The following is a 20,952-nucleotide window of genomic DNA, read 5'->3' as shown; positions in this document are numbered from 1 at the left end:
ATGTGTGTGTTACTTCCATACAGAGTTTTAAAGAGAAAGGTTAAGCTGGTGTGTGGTATGTACAGGCCTGTAAATGAAAATTCCTGAATATTTATTTGTGCATTTTAAAGTTTGTGAGGTTTTAAAAAAATGCTGCCCTCATAGGGAATATTTTCTTCTCACCAGAAACTTGTTAGACTAGAAATTTGACAGAACTAATTTTTATGGCATTTTCTAAGCTGAACTAACTGTGTGTTTTGGAAGGGGGAAGATGACGGTGTGGATATGTATTTTTATATAGATTTCATTCAAAATGTGACTTGGATTATCCTGCGAGCTATCTGAGCGATGTGAAGGTCTCTGCTGGAAAATGCAAGTGATTGTAGGCTGGTGACTAACAAATAATCCCTGGCTAATACAGGGTGGGCTCAATTGATGGTAATCCCTGCTCAACAGTAGTAAAAGTTGGATCAAGGAGATTTTGCAAGGCTGTTACTGACCTGAACGTGAGAATGATCACACAACCTTCCCTGAGATGAAACTGGCTCTCTGGAAGAGGCATCATTCTCACAATTTGCTTCTTAACACTGGAGAAGGAGCTGCTCAAAGAGGCCCAAAATTGCCTGGCTATGAAGATGAGGATTCCTCCTGTGCTGCTGTTACGTGCTGAGGCACAACAGAACTCATTAAAAGAGGAGCAGCAGTAATTAGTCTAGATTAATGGAATAAAGCTGGTTTTAGTAATAAATGAGGTTGGATTCCTTGGTCCAGAGCAGCCACCATCTCGGGTGCTCGTGTAGCAACTGGATACACAGAGGCAAAACTCTCCCCACTGTGGAGAGCAGTGGGTGATCTGGGGTGTTTTTGACAAAAGCTCGGTGTGAATTCAGGTGTTATTTTTAGGTATGTTTTGGTGAAATAAGCAGAAGCCCAGAGGCAGGCAGGGAAAAGCATCACAACCCAGCCTGGACCCCCGTTGATCCAGGAGGGCCCCAAAGTGGTGTGACGGTCCCCACAGGAATCCTGCTGCTCGGATACTGTGCGTGGAAAGCGTGTCCTTCACTACTTGGAAGCAGACCCAGGCCTTTTACTGCTTTGTCCTCAAACTGTCGGGTTTCAGCTGGCTGCAGCTTTGGAAAAAGGAAAGATTTATGTGCTCTGAAGAGAAACTTGGGCTGACAGTGGGTAAATACACTGTAGTCACTGGGATGTTAAACAGCCAAGTAGGTGTGAGGGGTTTTTGAAACAGGCAATGAAATATATTTTCCTCATGTTGTTATGAGAGATGAAGGTTTAAGTTTGGAAATGGGAGGGCAGATTTCCACCCATTCTGACCCTCAGAAGGTGGTGCTGCTCCTTGTTTTCCTCCACCTTCACGTGCATCCCCACAGCCAAGGATCAGGGCGTTATGCTGCTGTTTTTCCTAACACGATCCCTGAGCTGCAAGAGCTCACTTTGCATTTTCAGTGATAACTGAGTTTGCAGATCACAGCCAGATCCTGTCTTTTAGAACTGGACTAGGTAAGAAGTTAGGCCAGGAGGATCAAAGGTCCTCAGTAAGATCAGTGAATTGTGTAGCTGTGGGCACTCCTTTGACATAACAGTTTAGCATCTCCTTTTTTATTATTTCTGTGTCAAACCTGCCCTCTTATCTGGTGTTGTCCAGGCAAGGCTGGCTGGCTGTGTTGATAGCATACCTGTGGGGGTTAGGTGATAACAGGAAGGAGCAGAACATGGCCAGATAAAGCCAGGGGTGGTCCTCACCCGTGGAGGCAGCTGGTGGCAGACACTGCAGGCCAGATGGTGAAGCCCAGAAGGTTTTGTGACCCTGCAGTGGATGGTGACAGGGCTGTGCCTGGACAGTCTGATGCGCTGTCTGGCCTGCCCACGCTGTCTGTGCTCTGCAAAATTAACAGCTGGCCTCAGCCCCCCTCACCTTTCCCTTTTGTTCCTGTGCTATGTGGGTGGTGTGTCCTTGTCCTCCCAGAGAACGACTCCTCTCGTGGGGTGACGTGGGCTCGCAGTGACAATCTGCACTGAGCTATTAAACATACTTGCCCATTAGTTCTCTTTGTTGCTGTTCTGAATTGTCTTCTCTTCCCCTGTGTGTTGGCTCATTATTTCTCATTAATTCATGCTTTGTGCAATTACCTGGGAAATGCAGGAGAGTTGGCAGGGGTTTGATGAGCCTGACTTATCTTTTGGGGGTTAGGTGAGTTTGTACCAATGCAGCGTGGGAGAGTTGGTTCTTGTCTTTTCAGAGTGACAAGATGCACACCTTGGCCTTGCTGCAGGAGTTCTGTGGGACAAGGTTGGCTGTTTGGAGAGAGCTGGAAAGCACAAGGAGCAGGAAGAGGGTCTATGTGTGTATTTTCTTGGGTACCTGGTAGGATTGACACTAGAGCTGGTTTTGACATTTTGTATCTTCTCTGTACTGTGGCACTTTACACCCTGCCCTGAAGAGACTCTCCAGACTTGAACCCCAGCCTATCAAGAAAATATGAGTAAACAAGGGAGGCTCTTTGCTTGACTTTAAAAAACCAGAAATGTGCAATAAATAGTTCCAAATACATGCCAGGGGATTTTTGTTTGTTGTGAGAGCTTTCAGCTCAGTCTGAGGAGTGCGTGTGTCTTGGGATGTCACCAAAGCGACACCCCTGCAGAAGGGTTCTCTGCCCTTTTTCTTTGAAGGCAGCACTTCAGGTAAGAACAGAGGTGTGATCTGGTCCCTTTTTGTGAGGAGAAAGCCAGCACAGAGCAAGATAAAAGGGTTGTCAGTGGGTAAAACGTGGTAGTTTGGCTGCTTCTACCTTATGTTTTACTGACAAATATGTTGTGCCGCTGCTTCTCCCGTGTGAATGCTCCTGATTTTTAAGGGTTGTGTTCATACATGGACTTCCCAGCTGCCTGGAACGACCTCTTGATGGAAGCTGGACTAAGCTGTTTGCTGGGTGGCTTCCCAGCCAGACTTGAGGCTGTTGGTGAAGGAGCTTCACCTGCCCTCCTCCTGCCGTTTTTATGTTCAGGTGAACTGCAGAATCTCATTACCCACGGCAGTGGCAGGGCTTTGAAGATTTCTGACCTAATTATCTCATTTGCGCTGTGAGTAGCAGTAAAATCCATGTGCTGCCAGGGAGACTTTGCTGTTGTGGCAGCTGTACAGCGGTGGGAGAGAAAGGCCTCGTGAAAGAGCTCGTGCAGAGGGTTTGCTTCCCACAGTGTGGGCTGGCTCGGGCTCCCTGCGTGTTCCCAGCTTACAGGTGCTTTCCTGAGAGACCTGGGTGGGGTGGATGTAGTGGAATTGAGAAGGTACCAAGTTATGGACTCCGTAACAAGCCCTTTTTGGGTTATGTCTGTGAAGGTCCAGCTTCCAAGGTTGAGTTATTTCTTTGTCAGGACTGTAAAAGCAGATTAATGCTGCGTAGAATCTGCTATTTGCCTAAACATCATCTATGGAGGGGCTCTTTGGTTGTGGCATAGTTTTGTGTGCTCTGATGGGTAATTAATTACAAAGGAGGTGGGTTAAATATAGCGAGTTTCAGTGGTGTGTGAGGGCTGTGATAGAGCCGTGTGCTTGCACATCATTTTTCAGCCTCTCCTAGGGGCACCTCTCTGTATTTATGCTTGGATACAAGGAATCTTCTGCTGTTGGAGTGAAGCAGGTCTGTTATTAACTGTAGCTATTCCCACCCCGAAACTTTATCAAAGTGTTGCCACATCTCTTGCAGATAATGAACTTGTGAGGCACACGTGGTGTGAGTAACACTAAACTGTGTGTAGCGAGAAGGGAAGGAAAAGGTGCGTGGGAATATTTGGTGCCTTGATCATCAGTTGAAGGAGGAGGAATGAGAAAGATCTTTGATGATTAAGATCTTTGATCTTGAAGATGATGAAAAGTTCAGAGACATTAGAGTCTGCTCCATCCTGATATCATTTCTGGGGTCTTTTTGGGTCAGTATTTCTGTGCTGCCTGTACCTTAAGGAAACAGCCACAACCACAGCAAAAAGGATAGAGGATGGTAGTTTGTTTTCAGACGCTACAGGTGACTGGTCCCTGAGAGGCCTGTAAGAGCTGTTTTCTCTGGCCTTCTCTCCAAGCTGTTGGTTCAGAGTCATCTTCCAAGTGTCTGTGTGGTTGTGGCTGGGTGGAAGGCAGCAGATTGGCTCTGGGGGCAGAGGAGCTGTCACAAAAGCTTGGCAAAATGCTGGTTCTCCCTTCCGTGGTCTGAGAGGTCTGATCTGTTGTGAAGCCAACCAGTCTCTCCAAGGCTATTCTCGCTCCCAGTAACCCTCCCTTTGGCTTGTGTACCCAGAACACTGATTGCTGAGGAAAACAAGTGTGCAAAGTCAAGTAATCCTTGCACATCTTGAGTATTGCTTTCCCTTTCTGTGGTTCCAGATAGCAGCTGGGAGAAAGTTGGTTTGGAAAACAAAGCTGTTAGGAACTGTTTGTTTAGACACAAGGCAAAATGAAAGTGGAAAACATAATCTGTCTGTCCCCCTCCGCCTCCCACCTTCTCTTTGTTTAAAATGTCCACATGCCATTTACTTTCAATAAACAAAAGATGTTTCTTATAAGCTGGTGTTTACTCGTAGGGGAATGTGATTTATTAGGGAGCAGAAATCCCTGCTCATGCCTATGTTTTCAAACTGGAGCAAGAGTTCATGATTTCATAGACCTTTCAGGAAAAGATTTCCTAAAGCAAACAGTGAGGAACTGTTAAATTACAGTCATGTAAAACAACAGTGTAATAGTGTGATTGCTCAGTACTAATGGCTTTATTATTCTGTAACAAATAGGAGTGGTTTGGGCTGGTGGGAGATAATGTAGCCAACTTGAGATTCTTCCAATCCTCTTAATGAAGGAGATAAGGACTGGGTAGGTGTTTAACTCCAGCTTTCATCCAGGATCGTGTGGGAAGGAGCAGCTTCCAGAAGAGCCATGTAGCGTTTCTCTCTAGAGCCTGAGAGCCACTGGAGTCTCACAGCCCCTCTGAGTCAGACAGGGTCTCACTCCCCCAGCGTTTGCTTGGGGTGTCTCTGTGATTGGTTTTCTGTTTGCAGGGAGAGAGGGAGTGATAGAGCTCTGCCCAGAGCCACAGGTGGTGGGTGGGGGCTGTGTCAGGGCCTCTCCCCAGCCCTGTCAGCTCACGAGCCCTGCAGGACTCCCAGGCAGTTGGAGTGCAGCGTTCAGGCCTGGGACTTTGGGAATGAGCTGCTGTGGGTGCTGCTGAACTCTTCAAATCCCTGGGCATGAGCAGCAGTGTCCTTCCAGTGCCTGGTGCTGTCATGTCTGAATCCTGCTGAGCCCCAGGTTTGTAGCCTCATCTGGTCTTTGCTTTCCACAACTGCTCACTGGTCTTAAGCGAGTTGAGGTGCCAGATGCCTGGCCTTGCCTCTGCCTTCCCTGTGTGCCACCTCCAGGTGCCGATGGTGGTGAAAATGGCTCTTTGAGGATGGTCTGTGCTCCCTCTGCAGCTCTGCCAGCTGTGCAGGACACTTTGTCACTGCAGGTAGTGAGAGCCATGGCGGTTTGGGTGGTCTCAGCTGCAGCTCCTGCTTCCTGCAGCCTTGTGGTTCACATGTGTCTGAGGATTCCTGCCTGGAGCCTGGGTGGGATCCCTGACAGATGCACAGTGCCCTGGCCCTCCTCCAGCTCCGAGTCATTGCAGTGACCTCTGCTGAGACACGTGTGTTGAGAGGGACCCATCTCCTGTGCTTATTGGATTCTTTCTCCTAGTTCTCAGCTTTTTCCTGGTATGTTTGGCTCATTTCTGGCTGCCCTACTGTGAGGCACTGGATTATGTTATTGAGTTGGACCCCCCAGGGCTGGGGTGTTACACCTACACATGAGCTGCTGGAAAACCTTGCACCAGCATAGCTGGGCTCTTAGAAGGAATAATCTTTGCAAAGAGAGCTGTGGCTTGTAATGAAATAGCTTTACAGTGACATAGTTTCAGTGCTGCAGTGTGTCTCTGCTGGTTTTCAGGTTATTCCTGGCTAAAAATATGGCCCATTAAGTCTTCTGGAACAGGATGTAACCGTATTTTAAAGGTATTTTATTCCTGTGTGTTATTGCTAAGTGGTTTAACTGATACTGCATTTGGAGACCTGCTTTGTAGGATCTTTTGTCTGAAGTGGAAGTTGAGGAGAGAATTGAGTGTTTCTGATGGTGAGGATGTGGTGCTGGCATGGAAGGCTGGGAGCTGGGAGCCAGGGCTCGAGATCCTCACTGGTGCCTGGCACTGACTGATCGGAGCTGCTGGACCAGCAATTTCCATTTCTGGTCTTCCCTGCCCCCAGACAACAAGAGAGACAGAACTGCACGGCAAAGAGTTTTACCACCTACTTCATTTGAAGCTGGATGCACTTGAGATGTGTTGAACAAATGGACAGTAGCCTTCCCTCTCCCTGGGGACAGCTTTTACATGGATGGGAAGCTACAGATGGGGCCCAAGGCAGAAATGCAAATAGGCAGGGCTGTGATACGAAGCATTTGGCAGCATCGCGGGCTTAAACGCGTCGTCCCCACGGCTGCTTGATCCTGCTTTCTCAGTTGTGCTGACACAGCTGGTTGTGGGCTGTACTGTGAACTGTGCGAGTGGAGCTTTGACCTCAGAACTGTGGGATTAGCAGCCTTTGCTGCTGGCACCGTGGGGCTGGCCAAGCCCAGTCCATCCCAGAGCTGCTGGTGAGAAGCCCTCAGAGATGCCCTCGCTGTGGTCACGGCTTCGCAGGAGAAGAGCAGCAGTGAGCACAAACAGCTAATTAGTTTTTATAACCCTCTTTTTGTTTGCTCTTGGAGACACGAGTCCCTGGCTGGCTCCCGCTCGGTGTGGTGACAATGTCAGCGCGGGCGTGGGAGGCTCAGGTTACGCAGGGAGAGTTCACACAGCTTTGGTTTCAGCGCAGGTCTTGTCCCCGAGCTGTTCCAGCACTTTCCTGACAGGAGGCATTTGGTGTCAGAACAGGTTTGGCCCTGAGACTGTGAAAAAAAAAACCCAGTTTTGAAGGACAGATCTCCCACAGTAATGAGTTCAGCGGTGGGCTGAGTGTTTTTTGTAGATGAAAAGGTCAGATCTGTTGCCTGGGTTATGTAGAAAGGTTTTGTTCTGGAACAGCCTGCTCCTGATCAGCTCCTGTCTCTGCTGAGCTGCCAGGCACTGCTCTAAAATGTTTTTCCTACATTTTCCCCATCAGTGAGTGTCAGAGAGGTCACTTTTTCCTACGTTTTCCTCATTGCTGAGTGCTGGAGAGTTTACTTTTTATAAAATTTACTTTTAAGGCTGGAAAGTTCTGAGTTCAGATCAGCAACTTTAAAATGTCCCCGGTTTTGGAGCCTGCCCTACTTGGAGTTTGGTTTTAATCACAAGTTTTAACAAATTGAATCTATTGAAAACATTCTCAGTGAAACACCCTCATCTTTTTTTGTTCTCAGAAGCCGTTAGCTGTCTTCAAGAAACAATATTTTAATTGAAGCCATGATAAAAGCAGAGCGGCAGTGGTGGTTGTAAAGCTTAATTTATTAAACAGCCTTATTTTTAATGCAAAAAAAAAATCTGTAAAGAGAAAAAAAAGCTGCGCTCTTTAAAACTGTCAAAATAAAACCTACAACTTTGAAGTCTTAAAATACTTTGGGAAATGCTGAATGTTTTTGACTGGTTATATGGAACAGCTGAACTGACTTAACTGGAACAAAATTAGAGGAACAAAGAGGTTTTGTTTCCAGAGTGTATTCTTTGCCCTTTGACAGCGCTGTCTGGCTCACGCTCCGAGTTAGATACACGGAGCAGGTCGCTGTCAGCTTCCCCCCTTGCCTTAGGCTTTCCACATAAACCAACCCCCTGGAACAACAGTAATATGTTTATAAAAGAGCAAAAATTATAGGAAAATACAGGGGCAAGAGCAGAACTTGAACCTCCTGTAACTGTTGGGTTGAGTTGTTTTGAGGGAGTCTTGTACTGATGGTGCCACATGTTAGTGCTGGGTGTGGGGGTACCACAGGCTATCAGGGCTTTTCCTGGCTGCTGGTTGGTGTTGCATCCTACACAAGTGGACCTTCTCAATGTGATCTTGAAGAAAGAGCCTTGCTGTCCATAAGGATGCTCTGAAAGTCTCCCAGTGTTCTCTTCCCAGGTACCCACGTAGCACTTTCATCACCGAGAGGGTGCGATGGTTCCTGTGCACATGGGGTATCCCTGGCATGGTAGCTGGCACCCTGGCTCTGCGAGGTGCTCATGTGCTCTGTTCTTCTGTCTTTCAGGGCTATTTGCATGAAAACAGCCTCTCTGAAAAGTCTGTCTTCCGTTGGGGAAGGGTAGACAGCAGGAGGAGATGAGCAGCTGAGAAACGGCTCTCTTGTTTCCATGCAAATATCCTGTAAGGAACAAAAGAGGGGGAGAAGTGTGCTCAGAGACTGGGTCTGCCAGCAGAAAGGCTCCATGAGTGGCATCAGGTCCATGTGAATGTAATTTTTACACTGTTGTGGCTGTGGGTCTCCTGGGTGAGTCACAGATGCCGCTTTTGTTTTGGACTTCTCGAGGGCTAAATCCTCTGTCTGTGGGAATTTTACTGCTGACTTCACTACCAGAGAATTAGGGCTTCTGGGGTCTGCTGCTGGAATGAGTTACCTCTTGTTCCCGGATCTCAGCTTGTACAAGAGGTAGGATGCACATTAACACAGCAGTTGCCTTGTGTGCCCCTGGTTATATCCCTGTGGCTGGCTCTGAGTGTCCTGGGGGTGTATTTCACTGGCTTTGGGGTTGCACTGTGGTTTCTTTCCCAGTGCATGGGAGAGTGCTTATTTCCCTTTCCTTGGCACCTGGGAAGGTGTCAGAGGGTGGGAAGCCCTGCATGCCAGCTAAAACCACTATCAGAACAGGGCTGTGAGCAGCAGCCTTGCTGGAGTTGACTTCAAATGACTTGTAGAGAAGGTGGGTGTGGAGATGGGGACCGGGCTGTGATGTGCTTGAATCCATGTGCCAGTGACAAAGAGCTCTTGGGGACTGGCTGGCATTCACTGCAGCAGGAGCTGAGCTGGGTTAAGACTTGGCTGCTCAGAGCTGCCTGTGGTAGAGGGAACCAGCTTGATAATAAAGGTAAGAGGAGTAACTGCACGTCTCCCTCTTCCATCACTGCCCCCAGCAAGGCACGAACCTCCGTTCATGTTCATCAGCATTCACGTCCTTTGCACCCACGGGTATGCAGTGAGTTGCAAGCCAGTGCTCTGCTGGAGCAGATGCACATGGAATTTAGTAGCTTCCCTAGAAATAAGTATCAGCAAGATGTCAGAGAGGTTAGGCTCATTACGAGATCTCATTAATTCTGTGGAATACCCTGTAGAGAATATATTAATATTCTTATTCTGTTGACATATATTAACATATATAATAGTTGTATAATTGTTACTAATAATTATGATAATAATAAGCTTCTTCTCGTAGACAAGTCAGAATGGATATTCAGAAGTCCCTGTAGGTAGTTTTTAAATCACAGTTGATGGACAGAGGTGCTGGTGTTCTGAGAAGTGCCAGTTCTTTTGCCTGCTCCTGCTTGGGAGTGGTGTGAACCTGGAGGCCAGATTTCACAGGAGCAGTTGTTAGTGTTTATCTGTGCTGGTTGGCTGGCTCAGGCACTTTGGTGAGGATGTTCTTATGCTTTTAGCTGGAAATTGCCATTCCCTACCCTGGTGTTTGCTGCCATTCAGCAGAACCCCCTTAATTTGAAGTGTGTCTGCTCTTGTGCCATCGCAGGGGTAAGAAAGGAAAAGTCATCCTCGGCCTAAAGCATCAGTTTGGAGAAGCCCATTCTGCTCTGCCTTGCAAGGAGATCACTGTCAGCGACACTCTCATCAGGGGGTGTCCTTTCTTGCCAACTCCAGGCCTTTCAGATCCTGCCCTAGACGAGATAAAGGCCTTGGCTGTGTGTGTTCTGTGTGCGTAGCTGCTGCCCTACTAGGCCAGATCTTGACTCTGGTCATAATAGAAAACCAGAGGGTGCCCTGATTTTTAAATCATTAAAAGAACTTGAAGACATGTGGAGCTTGAAAGGTTCTGGATTAAAATGTGTTCTCCTGTTTTCTTAAACATAAAACCTGCCAACAAGCACATGAGACCCACAGCGATTACACTGCAAAGACTGGTTCAAAGGGTTCTCTTAATTTATTGGAGAACATTACCCTGTGGCATATCTGAAAGCCAAATTCAGGGTGACAAACCAGCATGCCTGTGGCAAAGCAGTAATATTCAGGATTGTCCAAAGAAAGATTTAACTTTTCCAGCCAGCTTTTACCGATGCAAATTGTCCCCCACTGTGCTGCAATAAAGAGCAGAAATAACTAAATATGAAATGCTGACTCGCGAAGGGGAGCCATCTGAAGTGCTTTGTGTTGCAAGATTTCATGAAAATGGTTTTGAAATGTTCTGCTGCCTTCACCTTGCAGAGAGGCCAGCGGTGCCAGCTGGCAGGTGCTCTCAGCAGTGCCTCAGCCCGGGGATGTTGGGGGTGGAGCGTGAGCGCTGGAACATCCCGTCCGGCTCACAGGGGTCACAGCAGGATTGTTCCCAGCAGTGCCTTTTTTTTTTTTTCCTTTTAAAAAATAAATAAATTAAAAAAGGCTTTGTCCAGTGCAGGTATAAAAGTCTCCAGCTTGGTTTCAGTCTCTTTTTTTTTTCCGGGCAGCAGTTCCAAATCACTCCCTTCCCTGGCAGGGGATGGCTCTCTAAAGTACATCTTAGGGTTGCTGCTCTGTAGGATCAATGCAGGTTGTGTTCAGTGAAGGTCTCTTTCATTAAGTTCATATTATACAGTATAAAGGACATTTTTGTTCCTCGTGTGACCCCTTTGCTCTGTGTTGTAGGTAACTTGCATCCTGGTGCCCGGTGTTACAGCTCCTGCTTCCTTTATGAATTGCTCTTTCTGCTGCTCCCATTGTTATCCTTACCTGGTTTGGGGTTTTGTGGTGTATTGTGGGTTTTTTTCTGTTTTTTTTTTCCTTTATTTTTTGACAGCCTGCATTAAAGTTGTGGGCTCTTTACAGCAGATGTCTTGGGCTTGATTTTATTTTGTATTTCTGAAGCATCCAGTAGAGTTTTGCCTTGATCTTCAAGCAAGACCACCCCAAGCTAAACACTCCAGCCTGCAGTCCTTATCCTGCTAAAGCTCAGATGTTCTGATTTCCCTGGGTTTTGCCAAGACCCTGCTGGGCCGGGTCCAGAAGGTGAATTCAGACACCACCCAGCTTCTCTAGAACTTTGTTTCCAGCTTCAATCCTTGCATCCTCTCCCCTCAACCTAATTAAAACCTGCTGTAACGAATGCTGTGAAACCAGCTGCCATGCCTTGGCAGGTACCAAAGCCAGGGCAGTGAAACCTCCAGCTAATCCATCCATGCTATGAAGTCATAAGAATCTTGTTAATTTTTAAAAAGCCCTTGATGCCCACTAATCCAAATCAATTTTCATTTCTTTCATAAAGTCGTGCTTCCATTTAGGCTTCAGCTAAGAATTACAGCTAATTTGTTCGATTTTATAACAGTATAATTGAAAAAGTGATTTTAATGTCCTGGCAACCATATTCCCTTTCTTTGGTTGTTAATGAAAGAATCCATTAAAGTTAAATGATTTGGGCACAGATTCAAGTTGAATCGCCTGAATATTCTAGGGGAGTGTTTCTGACCATCTGCTGCTCTGTCATTGGCGTTTGTGTTGTAAATGGGACTGAGAGAAGGACTTCACAGGTCTTGTTCGAACCATTAAGCGTAAAATATCATTTTAATTTCCTGATCTCGGTGTAAATAGTGGGAATGCTCAGGAGAGTTGGGTCTGCTCTGGCCTGTGGGCTCCTGCGCTCATAAAGTCGCTGCTGGGCTCTGCTTCCACATCCTTTTCGGGGGACCTCGTGGCTGTTTGCATTGATTGCAGCACATCATTCAGCAGCGGGCTGTGAGTTCCTTTTAATGACAGGCACGACAACTGGAAGTGGAGCCTGGGAAGGGGGAAGCACACGTGATGGAGAGGTGTTTTTCCCGCTGCCCGGAGTCACGGCCGCCGTGCCCGTCTGGTTGCAAAGGGAGCAGTGAGTCCTGCACAGCGCTGGGAGCGGGAACAGGGACAACTAATGCGTGGCAGCAGCTGTTGTCATCGCCTGCTCCTTTGCATATTGCCCTGGTGGGTGAGTTAGGGCTCTTGGGCCAAGCTGGCACTCAGAGCACAAGCCTTGTGTGCCCAAGCAAGGGCAGAGTCACAGTGCTCTTGTCCTTTCCCCGTGTCACACTCTTCCTCTTTCCTTTGCTGCCGAGCTTTCCTCCTGTGCTTGGTGACATGGGACGTGCCTGACCTGGTGGGAACCAGGCCATGGAATCCACTGGAGGTGGCTCTGGCTCCCACTGGGATTAGATGAGTCTTTGGGTGTTCTGTTCAAGCTGGAAGTGTGCTCATCTTGCAGTGTGAAAACAAAAGAAAATAAAATCACATGTGGTGTGTTTCTTTGGAAATGTTGAAGCGTAGCCCAAGGTTCTGGAGGCCCTTGAAATGAGGGAGGGGCAGGGTGGGCTCTGTCCATTTGCTCCAGAGCTTTACGCTGTATTTTGCATCTAAAAGTTTGAGTTGTGAGGGGTGAAGAATTGTCTGGTGGAGAGGATGGGATTTGTTCACTGGGAAGTTTGGCTGCTGGATTCAGATCTGCACTGGGGACCCTGCTTCATTCCTCTGTGCATTGACTTTTCCCAACGTTTGAAGTTGGGTATGATGCTTTTTCTTTTTTTTTGTTCTCTAATTTCTGTAGGGTGGTGAGAACTTGACTGATAAAATATTCACTGCTGGAAACTGAACATTTTTCCATTTAATGTATTTATATTTGTATCTTTGGAATATACAAAGTCATTAACCCAGGGGAAAAGAGCTAGAAAATACACTTAGAGTTTTAACTGTAGCCCACAGGTGAAGAATCTTTATGTATTTTGTTTGGCAATATTGGTTTCTGGTTAAGTGACTATTCTCAAGAGGGATAACACTGGAGCTTGTATCATACTGCATACTTTTAGTTTTCTCAGGCGTGGAGAGATGAAAGTATATCCTAAAAATATGCTAAACTGAAATAGTTGAAGTGTAAAAATAGGTAACATAACAGATCTTGTTTCAGGCTCCTCTGTGTCGTTTGCAGATCAAATGTGTGCGTGATGAAGTAAAATCAGGAACTTGTGCCTCTCGCAAAAGCAAAATGACTGGTTTCCTTTCCACCATCGGTGAAAAGTGCAGGAAGTCGTTATGTGTTTAAATGTTTTCCGTGAAATCATGCGAATCTAAGGCAGTCATTTTAGCCTGACGTGGCCCTTTAAACCAGCACATCTCAGGCTTATTCAGCTCGGACCAGTGCTCAGCAGCACAATTACAGTCACTGCAGCAAATGGGCCTTCTGATGTTAACACCAGCAGATAACAAAAATAGCATTTAATAACTTTCATTAGAGTTAGTGTTTCTAGGGCTTTGGGGCTTTGCTCTTTCAAATCATTTACATAATTTGCAGGTACAAGCTGCTGTGCCAGACTGTCCATCTGATTCTCTCTCTGATCAGAGCATATTAATGCACTTGTTTGATGGTCTGTTACCAATAATTACCTTGGATTGCATTAGGAGCATTTCCAACATTGCAGCTGGTCTGTATTTTTCACTAAGTGTATTTCAGGGCCCAATTACAGGACTCTGATGTGTTATTGTTCCAGTGCGCTTGTTCAAGCTTGTAATTTTAATGTGCCTCCACACTGTAAATCTCTGAATGCAAACCCAGGGCTCTGTCCCGAGTTCCCCACGCAATCCCGTGCCTGTGGCAGCTTCTGCAGGGATCAGATCAGCTCAGCTGTTCCTCACTGAATTTTTGAGAAGGGAAAGATGAGAGCCAGGAGGTGGAGGCTGCCTGGGAGATGTTTGTTTATAGAGCGAAGCCTCAAGTTTGGTGTGTGGTGTGCTTGGCGTGGAGCAGGTGGGAAAGGCACGGGAACAGCTCAGCCCTCCCTGGCTCGGGCAGTGTGGGGACTGCAAAGAGGTTTTCAGTGAGTTCAGTGTTTAAGTCACTTTGGCAGTTTAATAATCATCCTTCAGTGCAAGGGAGGCTTATGCTGATAGTCCTGTACATGGGGACAGCCCTCCCTGTCCTGCTGTCAGCAGCGTGAGACACCCTGGGGAGAAGACCTGAAAAGGGCCGAGTTCAGCAAATCTAGATTTCAGCCTATTCTAGACTCATCTGCCTTCAGAAACCTTCCTGGGGTCAGAGGGGAGGAATACAAAGGCTTAACCTTTGTGAAAGTCAAGCACTTTACCGTTATAATTGCCACTGACAATTCAACATGATGAATAAATTATTACTGCTATTGATTTGTTTCATCTTTCTGGGCCATTTGTTTGCAGGGATACATCAGAATAACACACATCTCAGTGAGAATGAGCTCGGTTTTGAGGGCTGGTGTGGTGTTTGTCCCTGTCTGCAAGGCATCATCCAGATATTTGCATGAGAGCATTTAGTCATTTTCTGGAAATCACTTGATACTTTCTTAGGTTGGAGTTTCCAGGGTTACACGAGCCGTGGGTTGGTGGCTTCAATGGTCTTAGATGGCTGAAATGAGCAGCTGCAGTTGACTTCACCATTGGGAGCACCTTTAAAACTGCTTAGATGGGGACCTTTTCAGCTGTTTTATTTTCCTTGATGTATGTTATGTTTACACACAAAGATATTCACTTACCCACGTGAAGAAAGTGAACTCAATCCCAGCCCAAACCAGCACATCTTTACTGTAATTACAGCTTTAGATGATATCATTCTTTACAGGTGTGGCCTACAAACAGCAATGCAGCATTGCTTGTGTTTCAGATGACGTTTCTTCCATGCTTCCATCCCTTCTGCTCTCTTGTTTTTAGCTGGGGGTTTGAACAGGGCAAAGCCCAGAGGCTCTTGCCCAGCATTGTTCTCCAGGGAGATGCTCCACCTTGCCCTGCCAATGCTCATCCTGGGTGACAGTGTGTGCCAGGACATGAGGGGCACCACTGTGCCCCCAACCCTGAGCTGGGGAGTGACCAGGACACTGCACCTCGTGACCTGCAGCAGGATCTGTGCAGGGGCTGAGGGGACTGTTCCTGGCGTGGCTTCATACCCGGCCCCCTGACGTGGGGACAGTGGCACGCTCCTTGTGCGTCTCCTGCTGCCTGCAGTGCTGGGCTGGCACCCAGCTGCTCCTGAAAGGCTGGGATCAGCTTAGTGACAGGGGATGATCTGAGAGTCCCTGGCTGCCAGCTGGATAAATACTCCTGCAGCAGTGGGAGATGCTGCATTATTAAATAAACCATCTAGGTTGCTTATATGCAGAATTAGGATAAGGCTGGATTCCCGCTGGTGAGCGCTGCTCTGCTGTGGCTGGATATCAAATGTTAATAAAATGGTCTTACCAGCAGCTCTGGATGTAGTTTTTAGGAGCCTTCTGTTCCAGAGAGGCTAAATGGGCGGTGAAGGTGTAACTTTCTTGTTTGTGTTGCCATTACAAGGTGGAAAGTTCCTGTAACATCTGGTCATTGGGAAGGGAATGTAGGGATCTTGACCCTTCCGTCTCACAGGCCTTGTTATGGTTGAGTGGAAGAATGTTTTCTGTTTTACTGTGCCACGGGGAGGCTGAAGAGGTGATGCAGGAGGGGATTTAGGTGGCCAGCTCCTCTTTCAGCCTCCCATTCTGCAGAGCTCGTGGCACTGAGGTGCTCCAAAGCCCAGAGCTCCTCCGGCTCTGCCCACAGGGCTGGTGTCGCTGAGCTCCCAGCACGCAGACTCTGCTGAGACCTCCGTCCAGATTTCTTTCTGGGTCACCACTTGCCAAGTGCAATTGCCCTAAAAACAGACTGAGACCAAGCTATTGACTTGTAATTGTCAATGCATAAAGTTTCCGAGAAGAAAGAGGGCTTTGTGTCGCTTTAATGGGGACACACTGAAGTATAGTCGCTCTTTGAATTAGACAATGGGAACGTAAAGATTTTCTACAGCTCTAAGAGTGTCTGAAGAGCATCGGCAGAAGGTTGCATTGAGCAGAACAATGGCACAGTAGTTGGCTTGCTGAGAGGTAGGAAAACCCTTTGGAAGTAGTAACTTCACTTTTCTTCAGTGCTGTTCTCTCCCAATTAAATAAGATTAATTGTGCTGTTGAGTTCCACGGGTTCAACATCCAAAATAAATACATAAATTAAGGCAGGCGACAGTGCAGAGGCTCAAATGCAGTTTGAATTCCTGCCACCTCCTGCGGGATGTGGAGGAGAGAGAGGAGCCCTTTCCTCTCACTGCCTGATCTCCCACAGAACACACACGACGGCCGAGCGCTCTGCTCGCCCTGCCTGAGCCGCTTTCCTTGCTCCTGGGAAGGTTTTCTTTGGCTGGAGCTCTGCAAGGTGCACAAGCCAGTTCCAAAGTGCCAGATGTGTGTGGAATAGGAAACGTGCTGGCCAGGCTCCAGGCTGTGGGACCTGCAGCACAACAGCGGCTCCCCAGGAAAGTCTCCGGCTGCCAAGAACTAGAAGTGATGTCAGCTCTGGAAGTGTGTCAGATTAGAAACCCTTGTACTTTGCTCCCTGTGAAGTATTAATCTCCCAAGGCCTGTGCTGTAATGGGTCCTGTCTGGCTCAGTGCAGCTCTCTTTGTTTTGGGCTGGAAGTGCTGGAGGGGGTTTCGTGGGAAGGCACTGGAAGCTGTCAGTGCTTTGGCTGCTCTGGGCTGCGTGTCCTTGAGCTGCTCCCTGGGCCTCCCTCAGCTGTGCTGAAAATGGGCCTCCCCTGCCTTGAAGTGAAGGTCTGAGCCTTGGAATTGCTGAGTGGGGGCTGTAGCCGTGGGCTGGGGGTTCTAGGAGTGGTTGTGCCTTGGGATCTTTTGTGTGCCTAAACCTCTTTGGCTTCCCCCAGCTCAGTGAGTTTGTTCAAGAGAAGACAGGACATCTCGACCAAATCCTGCCCTTCTGTCTGCCTTAGGGACCTTACTCAGGGATTGTGGGTCAGGTGATTCCAACTGTGTCAGGTGCTGTCCAAAACCACAGAAGCACAGATATGCCAGTGCACAGAATCACATCCCTCTGGGTTTATGCCTGTACGTTTTGTTTTTACAGTAATTACTAAACCACAACTCGTTCTCTTCTGCACAAAGCCATTTGTCTCCTGTTGAACAGTAACCTTTTATTTGCTCATGCTGTGTAGCAGAGCTCAAGGACATGTTTACTGCTGACAGCCAAAATTTCACCAGAACAAGCATCTCCCTTGTCTGGATTTTTCCACCTTGATTTAAGTGGTTAAAGCTCGGGGAAGGAGAATGGCCCTGTGTGCAAAGAGACAAGTGGAGGTTTGTGCTGTTCTTTGCCATGGAGAGAAAGCTGCCATCTCCATGGGCTTGGAGTGTTGCATGACCTGGATGTGAAAACACTGTAGTGAGGGTCTCACCTCTGCCCGAGTAACTGCACTGTCAGGGATCTGTCGGACCTCGCTGCGCTTGTCGCTCACACTTCACCTGCTTAGTTACAGATCTGAAACTGCAAACCCACCAGAATCCCCTCTTTTCCCCCTGTGCTCAGTGGTAAGTTGGGCTATTCCTGCCTCCCTTTGGTGCTGAGGAGAGGAGGTGACAGGAGTGGGGTTTGGCTGGGTGCTGGGATGTGTGATTTGGGAAGGGATGTTGGCTGGTTTAGTGTGGGTTTTCAGATGCCTGCCTTGGCTCTGAAATCAGGCTGGCAGGGGCTGTGCTCCCACGGAGGGCAGAGGACAGCTTTGTGCCTTGAAGATTTGACGACCTTTGTTCATTTGAAACGCCCTGGGTTTTTGTGCCACTCAACAGGAGACTTTTTAATTTACTTCCCTGGGCCTGGACGCTGGAGGTGGATGGATGGCTGATGGAAGTGAGGAAATAGATGGGAGAAAAAGAACATTTTTCTCCTGGGCTGTTTTTATGCACTTTATAGCCTAGGGGCTGGCAACATGGGGGAGAGTAAAAAACCCCTACAGAGCCTGGGTCAGAAAATATAACTCTCATGGGAACAAAATGCTTTTAACTTGCTGCATCAAAGACCCTCCATTCCAGGGGATGCTCTGTGTTTGAATATATCTGCATTCCTCCAGAACCCTGCATGTGAATGCACATGTATGTTGTGTGTATCTATGTGTGTGTACTTTTACATGATTCATAATCTCAAAGCCTTGGAATAGCTCTGCAGTTCAAACTGCTTCCAGGAGGATTCAAAAAGCAAAAAGCTCTCTGGCTCCAAAGCCCAGGTCTGTAACTGGAACACCTGCCTGGGACTGATGTGTGAAAAGCCTCCTGGCTCCTGCCCTGGGAGCCCCCCTTGACTGGAGTTCATCACAGCATCACCTGGGGCAGGCCAGAGGGTGGAGGTGAGCAGGAGGCTGCACGAGCACGTGGCTCTGTGCACTCTGGCTCTGTGCTTCAGCAGGGCCCTCCCCATTCCTGTCACTACAGGGTGAAGAATAGAGGTTGGAAATAGTCAGGAGCTTCTGTAAGCACTTAACATTCCTGATTTCATTTGTCTTTGATCTCACTTGGACTAATTTTACTCTCTTCTGATCCTTTCCCTTGAAGGGGCTTTTATCTCATTGTCAGGCTTGCTAATTTAGTGTGGTGTTTTGAACCAGACCTCCTCCTACGTTTCCAGAGCCTGGAAGGTATTTTTTTCCTTAATCAGGGAGTGTTTATGCAGTTCTTTGAACATCTTAGGACAAGACTCATAGTGGGGCTTTTTGCAATGCCCAGTTTGGGTCCTGGCCCCTGCTGCTCAACCTCTGTATGTTCAAATGGCCTGTCCCCAAAACCTGCAGTATTTTGGGGCTAAAAGGGCAGAAAGGAGGGCTGGGTGATTTGGGACAGGTCAGAGCAGCCCCATGTTGGATGGGAAACTTCATTTGCCCAGCTGGAGGCCTTCCCAGGCTGTGCTAAATAACAAACAAGGATGGGTTGTCACATGTGTTTGACCAACCAACCAGACACTTGGATCCAGGTAGGTTTTGACTTGGTGGAAAAGAGCTGGGTGATTTGGGGGTATAGAAACATCACCACTTGTTTTTGAAAAGCAAATACTTCTTGCTGTGATGGGAAGTGTGGAGCTGTCTGTTCTTACTGTGCTGCAAGCAGGTTGAGTGCATTTTTCAAGGAATTGAAGTTTGAGAGGCTGATAATTGCTTCTTACCATGGGAAGCTGCACTGCAGATCCCTGCTCTATTCCTGGCTGCCTGAGCCAGCCAGCTGTCCCCTTGTGCTTCACCTTTGGAAGAGGAGGAATGTTTCCAGCAAAATGCCATTCTAATTGCTGTCTGAAGAAAGCAGAAAATAGGACAGATATATTGGTTGTTCCCCAAGCGATGAGCAGGAGCTTCTAAGGACAACAAATGGGAGGGAAGGCAAAGAATGAAGACTTTAGAGAAGTGTCTGGATCGTTGCTTCTCCATGGATGAGGGTTCTCACGTGGGTGGGAGTTCTCATGACAGCATTTGAGCTGCCTCCTGTCCTTAGCTCAGCTGAGTTTTCCCTGGCCACAGACTGTTAACCCTCCCCTGTGTTTGGCCTTGTCACCTGCACAGGTATTTGGGGGGCTTGATTTCTCCCTATTTCATACATTGTTTTGGTGCTGGCTGTCTTGGATGGAAGCCTTCCAGGGGCAATGTCTTTCCAGTACATTTGGAGCAGCCTTTCTTGTTCATGTTCTCTTGCTTCTGCCCTCCTGTGGAGCCACTGAGTGAGTTCTGAAGCTTGCTGTGATTCTCAGAGGATTAATCTGCCCCAGCAGACATGAGCAGGCAGAACTGCCCTTACAGGGGGGATTTGGTGGCAGTCTCTGTGTAGTGGCCTGGACCCTGCAGGGCTGTGCTGGCTGATAAATCCAGAAATTACATTATGGTGTGTGCATGTTGGGAGCTCAGTGGCTACTGCTTCTGACTGTGCCCTCTTCCCACAGACTGTGAGTCAGCAGTGTGGTGGAAGCATCCATGTGGGAAAGCCCTAAATCCAGGGACTTGCAGGCAGCTTTGTGTTGGCAGTGGCTGCCCCTTTGTCCTGGAGTACAGCACCTGGCTGTTGTGCTGATGGGGCATCTCTGCATCCTGCTGGAGTTTGGCTTTGGGAACTGGGAGATTGTCCCCTGGACATCCTAGGGAAGGTGACAGTGCTTGAGGCAGAGTCCGTTCTGTCCCATGATGATGGCAACCAACAGCCAGCAGGCGAGCAGGGACTCTTGTGGAGCCTCCTCGTCACTGAAGGGACAGAACTGGCCAACTCCAACTCTTGGTGGTCATTCTACCACCCAGCAGCAAAGACAAACCCGACAAGTTCCCATCCCACAGGTGCCGAATCGGCCCTGCACGTGGGCAGGGTTGGACCCTTCCTTCCTTCCAGGGGCACCTGCGGTATCCGGTACACGCCTTGAAATAATTCCATCTCCCTGCACGTGTAATTTTGTGTGTCATTGCCCCTAATTGCATGCTTAACACACACTCTTTTAAAGTGCAGCCCTTTTATCAGCAGTAGGTAGTAGCAGGTTTAATAGGGTGTTTGAATTCCTATAAAATTAATCTGTAGCCTTCTGCGATAGGAGACGGGCAGGGAGCCATGTGGTTCATATCCAGTGTTGATAAACTTGTTATAGAGGCAGGAAACATTTCTGATTGGAGCAGTGACAAAATAATTTGGAGCGGAGCCATAAAAAGAGTGGATGGTGATGGTTTGAGCACAGCAGAGATTGAAATTGCTGGTGTGTGGAAGCAGCGCTGCCAGCTAACATTGACTTAGTGTCTCTGGAGGACTCTAACGGCAAATGCATTTTATTAATGGCAATATTCTGGTAGGAAATGCTGAGCATTGTTTCAGAGGTGGAGCTCCCCTCGAGTACGTGGGTTTGGAAGTTGGCCAGACCAAGATCTGCTCAGCTGAGCTTGCTGCTGGTCACTGCTCCGGCCTCAGGCTG

The 20,952-nt window shown here is 47.9% G+C and overlaps 1 protein-coding gene across 2 annotated transcripts in view; it reads left to right on the top strand.

Annotated features, from left to right (window-relative positions):
* The window catches only part of IGDCC4 (immunoglobulin superfamily DCC subclass member 4), an 86,663-nt gene that overhangs the window by 7,958 nt on the left and 57,753 nt on the right, over positions 1–20,952 (top strand). The gene's annotated exons all lie outside the window — the stretch shown is intronic.

This window comes from Myiozetetes cayanensis, unplaced genomic scaffold (assembly GCF_022539395.1).
Source record: "Myiozetetes cayanensis isolate MyiCay16 unplaced genomic scaffold, myiCay2020 scf14, whole genome shotgun sequence".
In the NCBI taxonomy this organism is placed as follows: Eukaryota; Metazoa; Chordata; class Aves; order Passeriformes; family Tyrannidae; genus Myiozetetes; species Myiozetetes cayanensis.
Note: the sequence above shows the minus strand (reverse complement) of the source record. Positions and strands in the feature narration are given on the sequence as shown.